Raw genomic sequence first — 10,810 nt, 5'->3', positions numbered from 1 at the left:
TGTATAACACAACTATTTTAAAGAAAAAAAGAGCAATGTGATTAAAACCTTAAATAATTCAGGCTGTTTTTCTTCTAGCTGTAATGACAGATTGCCTTCACATTTCATTACAGCATTAGCTCCTGTAGCTGTGAACTACAGCAGCTTTGTGAATTTTGTTGGGATTTTCATTTTAATGGATACTGAGAATTTTTAAAAATATGTAATTTTGAGTCTAATATATAAATGAGCCCTGTTAAATCCTTCTGTTATTTGAAAATAAGTTATGTTGTAATACAGAAAAAAGTAATACATCTAGATTTTATAAGCATTTTACTTATTGTTCCCACTATTTCTTGATACATGTTCTGAACAGATTCCTGTTTGTCCTCGTCTGTTACTGCTGCCAACAGCCTGGCCCTGGCGGGCTCTCATTTCTGTCTTGGAAACCATTTTTTCACATCTCTTCTCCAGCAGCCTGAGGGTTGGGTGCTCCATCTCAGTGCAAATCACAATTTAAAATGCTTTCTTTCTTCTGCTAGTATGGGGTTCTTATTGCTTGAGAGCTGCTTTCACTATCAGCTGATTAGTTCTGCAGTTGGCAATAGGTTTTGCACGGCTCGGAACATCTGATGAAGAAGGAAGAGCATTAGCCCCATGTGTCTATTGACATAGGTATGGGAAGTATTCTTCACCTTTAATATCACAACTTGTGCAAAACGGTTGATCTCTACTTTTTAAACTAGTAAGATGGATTTGCAAAGCATCCTGCTTGGGCGAGCAATGGGGCCAGCTCAGAGCAAAACTGCTCTGCTGTGGTTCTGCTCTGAGCCAGACTGGGGATCCTGTACTGGCCAGGCTGGAAAGCAGAACATTTTAATTGAGAAGCAGTCACAGCTTCCTCTTTTGCCTCCCTGTCTGCACGCACTCTGCAGCACAGGAGGGGCTGACAGGACTCTGTTGATACCTGGTGATAAAGATGATCTGAAAATTTCTCCGTAGCATGTTAGAGATTCACCAAGGTGTGTGAAGCAGGAGGCTGCATCCTCCCCATGTTTCATCTCATGTAACATCACATCCTTTGGAGGTCCTGCTGTGAAGCACAGCACTGCTCCTCTCGATGCAGGGAGCGAAGCAGCAGAACAGCGGGAACATCCGTGACCCTGCAAAGTGGGAGATGTTTCTGACCCTTTGGCTACAGCAGCGCCTGTGTTTTCCCTCCTGTTTGCTAAGAAGCAGGACTTGCAGTGGCAGCTCGACATGTGAGAGCAGAGGGAGGACAGAGCAGATGGGGGATGCAGGCCACTCACTCCCTCTCCAGCCTTCTGCATTCTCCTCATATTTGTAAAACAACTTTTGTTTCAAATTGAATTGAATTCTAAGAGCGTCATTAAAACACAGAAATGCTTCTCACTGACCTATTACTCCGCATTCATGTTGGTAAAATTTTGGATGAGTTTCTATAGTTCTCCCGCCAGTTCTTTGTCAGGGTGAAGGGTTTAGTTGGCTCCGTTAATCCACTCTCTAGCTGAAATTGTTCATTTAAATCGTTACAAAAATCCACTCTTTTCCAATGCGAATCCTATATTCCCGGATTCGAGTACCGCTGCCAGTGCAAAGATTTCAAATTCTTTCAGTGCAATCACACTGTGTTAGTCCAAAGCCAAATTACAAACACTTATCTGCAATTCCCCTTACTCAGCTTTACGCTAATTTTTCCAGTGGGCAACAATAGCCATAAAAGTGTAGGAAAAGATTATTAGAAGAGCTTAGGAAATGGCCAGTCGGTTCCTTCAGAAGCCGTGCTACAATTCTGGCACATCCTCTCGGGGCAGAAAGCAAGCGCTTCAGTTCTGTTGCTTAATATATTTTTAGTGCACGGTTCTTGAACGTCACAGTAATTAAGAGAGATCACAGCCGCTGGAAGATGAAGCGCGCAACAAAAGATCAAGCGATTGTTTAAGCTAAAGTTAAATGAACCAGGGAAAGTAAGCTCGCTGACACGAAGAGAAAGCTCCCTTTGTATCCTCTGTTCTTTTACAATTAGTAAAGCCAAACGCACTTGTGTAACTTGTTTGTTCTACCTCCAGTGATGGATGACGTTCGGGTCACACGATGACGTGTCGGCGGGTTGTTTCTTTCCTGCCGCCTTGTTAAGAACATCGCTCACGTAAGGCCTGTCCTGGAGCTCAGGGAGCAAGCAGCCGCCCCAGGTCCTGCTGGCCGATATTCAGGCACTGCACGCAGCTAGCGCAGTCATTCTGGGTGCAGGGGGACAAAGCTCGTTGCATACGCGGGCTGAAGACCGGTCTCCTTCAGTTGTCATATCTCACAAAAAGTGAAATTTCAGAGGCCGGTAGGGAGAGGAGCAACTACTGTCCAGCAAAATTACAATCTGAATGGTTCGCCATTTTCGGTGCTTCACTACGACGGCGGTGATTGCTATAGAAACTTCTGAGAGTGAGACGGAGAGGTTTTCCAGCACTGCAAATAGCGAATGGAGAAGGTTAGACTGGGTGCAAAGCCCATTCAGTGAGGCAGCTGCCAATTGAGCTTCTTTGCCAAGTAAATTGTAGGAAATGCTGATTAGAAAGTCCCCTGAACACACCAGGCAAATTAAATTTCAGTCAGAGCCGCCTGGCCGCTTTGGGTGGGAGATGGTTCCAGCACATAGTGCACCTGTGCTCGTGGCACACAGCGCTGTGCAGCCCTGAGGGCACAGGTGAGGGGTGTCTGTGGGGAAGAACAGCCAGCTGTGTACCCAGGTGCCCAACTGGGATGCTGGACATTGCCCTGGCCCAGCTTTGCCACTTCTCCCCAGACACAAAGTTGCCACATTCGCCTCCCTCCGCTTGGTTCAGCACTACTAGGGGATGGCATCCCCTTTCTGTCCCAGCTGTCCCTGATTCCTGTGCTGACATAAAGATGGGCACATTGCCTGCCAGCCCCTTACCCTCCAAAAAGCCCTGCATCAGACCCTTAAAGCTGTTCCCTCAGGGCAAAACAACTGGCTGAACCTGAGGACAGGACTGAACTGGGGGACACAGCCAAGTCTGCATGACGGCTCGGGTCTCCCCACCTGTCATCTCCCCAACAGCTTAGGCTTTTGAGATTTCCCTGTGATTTCCCCCATAGCCCATCAGTCTGTATACATCAAGCCAGCTCTGCAGTTCCAGCAATGCCTCTCCTTTTGAGGCTGCTCCCACCTCCTTTCTGCACTCTGGGCCTCTCACCTGTGCTGGAGGAGGGTTTAATATGCTTTCATGTCCACCACCAGCCTTGGAAAACCAGTCTGGCACTATTCTGGCAGGGGCTGGTGGGGTCTTTTACAGGAACTTGCTCCCCACGGATCTCCTGAAGGCCTGGTGGTGTCACTAGGCATTATTGCTGCCATCACTGATTTTCTCCTTTCTCCCGTCTTTCTTCAGCTTCCCTCCATTTAACTCCCAGCAGTCAGCCAGAAGAGCACCAGGCTGGTACACTGAGACACACACAGTGCTCTTCTGCCTCATGGGTTGCATGTGCCAGCTCAGGCAACAAAGACTTCGGCCCTGCAGCCCTCATGACAGCTGCTTTTCCAGTCATGCTTGGCTTCCACATAAAACAATGGGAATTCCTATCTTTCTATCTTGCAGTTTCCAAATACATTGGTTCTTCACAGACTGTTTGCATTGAAGTACAAACAACTATGTGGTATGTATTAACAGGAGCAGTGGGGTTTGTCCTGGAGAGTAAGGATGAGAAATGCAGCAAGTCATAGCTTATCAAATCCATGAACTGTTTATTGTAGATAATTTCTGCAGAAACAAATAGCACACTACTAGTATTAGGCACCTCGAGTACTGTGTTCAGTTTGGAGCTTCTCATACAAGAAAGACATTGAGGCCCTGGAGCATGTCCAGAGAAGGGCAACAAAGCAGGTGAAAGATCTGAAGCACAGGCCTTATGAGGAGAGGCTGAGGGAACTGGGATTTCAGCCTGGCAATGAGGCTCAAGGAAGACTTTATCACTCTACAACTTCCTGAGAGGAGGTTGTGATGAAGTGGAGGTTGGCATCTCCCGGGTAACATCAGGATGAGAGGGAATGGCCTCGAGTAGCACTCGAGGAGGTTGGGTATTAGAAAAGCTCAGAAAAAGTGGTGAGGCACTGGAACGGACTGCCAGGCAGGTGGTAGTCACTGTCCCTGGAGGTGTTCAAGAAGTGTGTGGATGTGTCACTGATTTCCTTGGTTAGTAGGCATGGTGGGGATGGGCTGACTGTCAGATTAGGTGAGCTTAGAGGTCTTTTCCAACCTTAACGATTCTACACTTTTATGTTTCTAAGCATAACCAGCACTTTGGTCTGACTCTATTCAATTACAATTTCTAAATACACAGTCAGTACTTTGAATAACAGACAGACATCCCCCTCTGTTATCTGAGCATCTGAAGGCTGTGCTTGCTCTGCTTAAGCCAGTACCTGTCATCACCTACTCAGGCTTTTTATGGGCATTGATTATTTGCTTTACTAACGGCTGTGACATAGCATGTATATACGCACACACACACATATATATATGTACTCGAGGACATATTAATGGGCTTTGCAGTCCTTGTGGACTGTAACTGCTCCCGCAGCCATGAGTTAAGGCTTGGTTAATGGACTCTAATCTGTAAATTCTTAAACAATTTAGGAAATCAGTTATTGACATAATGGAGAAATTATCTGAGTGTATCACAGCAACCCATACTTGAGGACACCTCCATCTGCTAAGGTTGACCCCAATAATTAACAGCCTTATCCAGTGCCTCATAGGTGCTTTATAAGGCACAAGGCTGAAGGTTAAATAGCTCCTGTGCATCAGATGTGCTCATTACACTACTATGTCTATAATCGCCTTCCTGAAGCCACAGCAGCTTGCTCATTGATTGCTCTCATTTTACCCTCCATCCACAGCAGATCATTACAAAACTTTGCCTTCTCCTTGCTCAATTGCCTTCTGCCTCTCAGACCAAGTCTCAGTGTGCCAGACAGGACCTGCCTGCACCCAGATACTCCTTGGCATCCCCATGCCCACGCACAGTTTTATGGTATTGCTGAGCTGAAACTACTACAGCTGCTAATGCCATGCTCCTGCCTATGTCCCAAGTGAGAAATGAGATGCAAAAGCTTCAGCCCTTGGGTCTAAATATTCTGATGTACTAGGATACTTCACTGGAGTAAATTGTAGTTTCCTGCATAAGAGCTGGATGCAGTACCTCCTGTCTTGTAAACACAAAGATGACTGAGCTCATGTGCATTGCATATAGCAGTTCAAGCAAATGCTTAAAACCAGAGCTTGTGGCGGAGCTTCCCAGCTCTGTAAAACAGACAGGAGCCCCCCTCTTCCCATCACCTTTCCTTCATAGCACTTCTCGTGCTCATACAGAGAGGATGCACAAAGACCTCCTGAGCTGTGGCTCTTTGGAAGGTTTCGCTGTTTCACAAGAGCTGAGACACTCCCGATTCACCAAAGGGAGCAGCTGGACAACAAGTCAGGTGTTGGGGCTACCACTCTATTAGCTTTGGTGCAGTTACAATCACTAGCAATGGATAAGGTCACTGTTGTATTTAAGATGATGTTAGGCAGAAACTTAGGCAAAAATGCTCCATAGCTTAGGCAAAAATGTAGAATGCAGGCTACAACAGGATAAGCAGTAAATGAGAACAGAAAGCGAGTCCCTAACCCTGTAGGAGTGAGTACCTTCGTGCTACGGAGTCCGCCTATGGAGGCCGGACACTTCATACGCCATCATCTAGCTCCACCATGCGTCGGGATCCTCTCCCCGTGCTAACTTGTAAGCAATATAAATGCTCTCTCTTAAATGCTGTGTTTCAACGATACCAAGCAGGCAGGTTCACATGAACCACACATTTTTTCCTGAGGTTCGGTACCTTTTCCTACTGAAACGCATTCCCTAAATAATAAAAAGCCGCACGAGCGCGTGCAACGACGCTGGGAGCCGTGAGAGCTCGGCGGGCGTCTGCGTGCAAGGAAGAAGAGGACCACGAGATGGCAGCGTTGCACTACGGCACCGGCTGCGACTGGGAACCGCCCGGAGAGCCGGGAGGGGCTCTCGCAGCTGCTGCCGCGCTGCTGGGCGAGGTGACCCGGCAGCCTCTGGGTGGGTCAGAGGTGTTCCTGTAAAGAACTTCACTTTTTTTCCTTTCTTCCCATAGTTTGCATAAAGTTAAGAAGTGGATAAAGGTTGCTGACGGCTTTCACATTGCTGTCATGCAGAGAACAAAGTGAAATAAACACACGATCCTACTTTGGAAAGAGATTGTTTTTGCAAAGTGCTGAAAAAAAAACGTAAGCTCCAAAGCCCTCTGTTCCTGGCACGGAACAAAACGGCAGGCTCCTCTGCAGTGCCCTGTGGCAGCAGATCCCGCTTCTGTTGTAGCCTCCAAGACTCGGCTTGGCGATTTGCCCTGAGCTGCAGGTAGAATCCCAGCCTCAAACAGCATGGCAAGGCTGCATAAAGGCTGGTAGGAAAGAGGTAAGTAAGCAGCTGTGCTTTTTTCAAAGAGAGAGACCTGTGTCTACCTAGAGGTGTGCATAGAATCATAGAATTACAGAATCATTAAGATCTCTAAGACCAACTAGCCCAACCATTGATGGGATGCCTTGTAGGGGGGTTCTGCAGCACTGAAACTCTGGCTGCAGGCAGAAACAATGAGTGCAATCACACCAGGGGCTTAATGGCACCCTGTATACACTGTTGGATAAGATACAAGCAGGTGATCACAAAAAGAAAAAAAAAAAAGGAAAGGCAGAGAAGTCACACATCTGGAGTCACAGGGAGGTTGTTGTATGGGGCAGCATGGGGCAGTTGGGCAGCAGAGCCTTGTGTAGGATAAGGATGACATGACACAGAAGAGTTCTTTTCAGTATGTACCCAGTCAAATATCATTCAGCCTTGTGAGCACCTGAGGCTGCTCCAACGTACCCAAGGCACTAGGGTAGGACTTTGTCCACCTGTGCTGTTGGGCCTCTGGAATAGAGAATCTAGAACCTGCAAGGGGAGTAAGGAGGAAGTGTTAGTGATGGGTTTGGATACCTGTGCACAGTAAGTGATATGCTCCATGATCACACATAAGAGGCCAATCAATTTTTCAGGCTCATCTTGGTGGTTTCACTTTGGAGTCCAGTCAGCAATGACAACAGAAAGAACAAGATGAGTGAAAGAGATCTTCAAGCAATGAAGCAGATGTAGACCAGTTCTAAAGTGTGTGGAAGAAAAGCACTATCAGAGAAAGCAGAGTGCATACTAATTTAAGGAAGATGACCATGAAAAACTGCCAGCTGTTACCTTTGCACGACGACAGCAATAGGCTTGCAGGTCCCTGTGTTATAACCAGCCTTTGCTGAGAGGAACAGCCTGGGAGGGAAGCCAGAGCTTGATTTAAAGTGGAGAGAAGTGGAGAAGGTGGCAAGTGAAGAGTTGGACCGAGAATGGTGATCATGGTGACCATTCCTCTGCCTGGGGAGCCAAGCTCATGAGGTACTTCGTCCCCCACAGTGCCTGAAGGACTGGCACATCCTTGGCTGGTCTGTATCTCCAAGCTGTTCTCTCTGGTGACTGAGCTCATCGGTGCTGGGAGGCCTTCTCCTCCCCCTAGCATGGAAGCTCTTTGGAGAGGGTCATTGCTGCCTCTGCATGTGGGGACTTTTTGGCAAGCGGGTGGTGACTAGCATCATCCATGGCTAGGATTTTATTTAATTCAAGGATACTTGGTGCATACACAAGAAGCCTTGGGACAGAGGGAGAATTACCCAATTTCAGGTGTAACTGTGAATTACCCAACTTCAGGTGCAGCTGTAATGACAAGATATTCTGTATCTCAGTGAGGAAATCTCCTTAGAGCAATATATTCTCCCTCTGCTGGGATCCAGACTTCCTGATTTTTGACTGTTCTCAAAAAATCACAACACCTGGAACAGATTTGGAGTTGACACAACCTAATTTCTTCCCTAATAGCACGAGCCAGTGCCTTTCTAGCCTGGAGAAGCCTGAAACTTTGCAGCTCTGAGATCCAGAGCATTCTTAGTATCCGTCTTACAGTAGAATCCTCTCAAAGAAAAATCCATGATTATGTCTCTACAAAAAGAGATGATTCTTCATAGAATCATAGAATGGCCTGGGTTGAAAAGGACCATAATGGTCATTGAATTTCAACCCCCTGCTATGTGCAGGGTCACCAACCACCAGACCAGGCTGCCCAGAGCCACATCCAGCCTGGCCTTGAATGCCTCCAGGGATGGGGCATCCACAACCTCCTTGGGCAACCTGTTCCTGTGTGTCACCACCCTCTGTGTGAAAAACTTCCTCCTAATATCTAACCTAAACTTCCCTTGTCTCAGTTTAAAACCATTCCCCTTTGTCCTATCATGCTTGCTCTGATAAGAGCTTCTGGAAGGTCCCCTGTCCTGTTCTACCACCAATTCGTCATCAGACTCTCAACTCCTCCCACATGGCTCAGCTTGCAACAATCCTGTCCACTGCTTGTATTCCAAGAATGAACAACAGCACTTTGAAAGGCGACACATAAGAAGAGACTTTTACTGTAGCAAGTCAACTAACTTTGATGGAACAGACTTTTCTGGGAAATTAGCTGGATTGCCAGGGTAACCAAATCACAAAAGCATACAGGACACAACACACAAAGGGATACAGACATTTGCTGAAAAGTTCTATGGGCATGACAAAATTAAATGAAACTGGATGCCCTAGAAAACAGTTTTCACTTTCATCATGTCTCTTGGCTGGATTCCATGGCATCGCAGAAACATTTCTACAAGAATTGATTACTTCTCTCCTTCTGTGCCCTGGAGAGCTTCCTACGCCACTCAGAATAGGTAGGTCTTTTTGAGCTTAGAGGTGAGATCTCAGCCAGCTGGGCAAAGCTGCCATCCTTCCATTGCGCACTACTATGCATATGACTGAATCCTGTGATCAAACAAGCCAAAATAAAACAGAGTAGAAGGGCTACCCCCTTATTTCACTCACGTGTAACAGCAGGATGTACATTTAGAACCAAGAAAAACGTGGAGAGACGACAGTAAACTAAATCTGAGCTAGAGAGCAAAGGTATAGAATAATGTTCATATGGCTAGGGTTAAGCAAATGGAGCCGAGCTATGAAGTAAAGTCAAAATCAACATCTCCCCTGAGTTTTGAGAAAGTTTGATATTCATGGGTTCGGTTCAGCCTAAAACATGGGTTATTTGACCCCAATATTTCCCTAAATTTGGGAATATTCTGGATCAGCTTTTACCTTGGTCTGCTTTCAGCTGCAGCCTTTGCAGATAAGACCAGCCATAGCAGGACTCCACACGGTGCCCTGACTAAGCCATTTTCAGGCCACAGCCTGATTTTTTCCACATCTTCTGTCTTTTCCCAGGTTGGAGCTCTTTGCTCATGCAGATGCTCCTGATACTTTCCTGAGGCATGTGGGCCTCTGATATTTTGCCAGCTGTAGGAAACACTACTTGTGTTTCCTTAAAAAAATAAAATAAAATTCTTATCCTTAAAAAGATTTTAATTCAAATTCCTTCTCTACCTCTTATTTTCCATGTTTCAAACATAGACTCCACACATCAGGTTAATGGCCCACGGGTACTGATGATGACTGGATCTCTCCCTGTCCCTCTTCTTGCCTCGTTTCAGCTCTGACTTCGTACAAAATTACCCTCTGGCACAGGGAAAAGCCAGCAGACTTTACTTAGGGCTTGAGAGAACAGCAAATTCTTACATCATTCTGAGCAGATGGGGAGAAAGTGGGAGAGCACTGGGACCCTGGAAAAGGCAACACAGAATGAGAAAATCTTGCTTTTCACAACCAACTGGTTTTCCAGGAAAGAAGTCTCGTTTTTAAAATTAGATTAGAGAACTTTTCTAGACACAGATTGCAGGAGGAGTTATTTTGCAAGGGCACCTTAGAGCATCAATAGCTACAAATTTATACTTCTGAATGAAAGATTTCTCTTATCTAAACAGCACATAGCCCTCCCATGTGAAATCTGTGCAACAAAGGGTTCACTTTGTTACATTTATCCCCGAATTAGTTAGAAGAAGCTTCCAAGATGTACTGCACCAGAGACTATTGATGCTGTACAGAACCTGGTGGCAAAGGAAATGAAAGGAAATGGGAGGTAAGGGAATTAGGAGGTATGGAGGACAGATGACCATGAAGCTCAAGTAGATGAAGTAACAACAAACAAAATAGGAAACTACTTTTCCAAGCTACCATAAGAGCAGCTCGGCATCACAGTTTTTTATTCACACTCCAGTAAGGTGAAAGACACTGACACCAATCAGCACAGAAGGCTGGCGGTGGACTGGAGAAAAAATAGTGTCGAAATTGGTGTTGAAAATATATTAATGAAGACCTGAAAAGACGAAGGGTACAATCCTCCTAGATACAGAGGGTACATTAGTGTGCCAGTCACAGGGCTGTCATTTCGATCCTTCCCTTCCGCTCTCTGCTAAGTGCTATTTTCTCAGTCTCTTAGAGGGTAAGGACAGATGGGAACCATTAGATCTCTGCGGATCCTCTGGGAACTGTTAGTCAGACCTCTTGTATATCACAGCCCTTCAAATCTCGCCTGCTTACCTTGACTACAGTGTCATTCATGCTTTTAAACGCAGTTAGAGCACATCCATGAGAAACGTGCCTGTCTTGACTTGGGCACATCTGTAAAATGTGCCAGCTGCCCTGACAGCTTGTTACAGTGATTAATCACCTTCATTCTAATAAATTTGCTCTCAGTTTTTCATATGAATTTATCTGGTTTCAGCTTCCTGATACA

This window comes from Meleagris gallopavo, chromosome 2 (assembly GCF_000146605.3).
Source record: "Meleagris gallopavo isolate NT-WF06-2002-E0010 breed Aviagen turkey brand Nicholas breeding stock chromosome 2, Turkey_5.1, whole genome shotgun sequence".
Taxonomy (NCBI): Eukaryota; Metazoa; Chordata; class Aves; order Galliformes; family Phasianidae; genus Meleagris; species Meleagris gallopavo.
The sequence above is the reverse complement of the archived record's forward strand: the minus strand, read 5'-3'. Positions refer to the sequence as shown.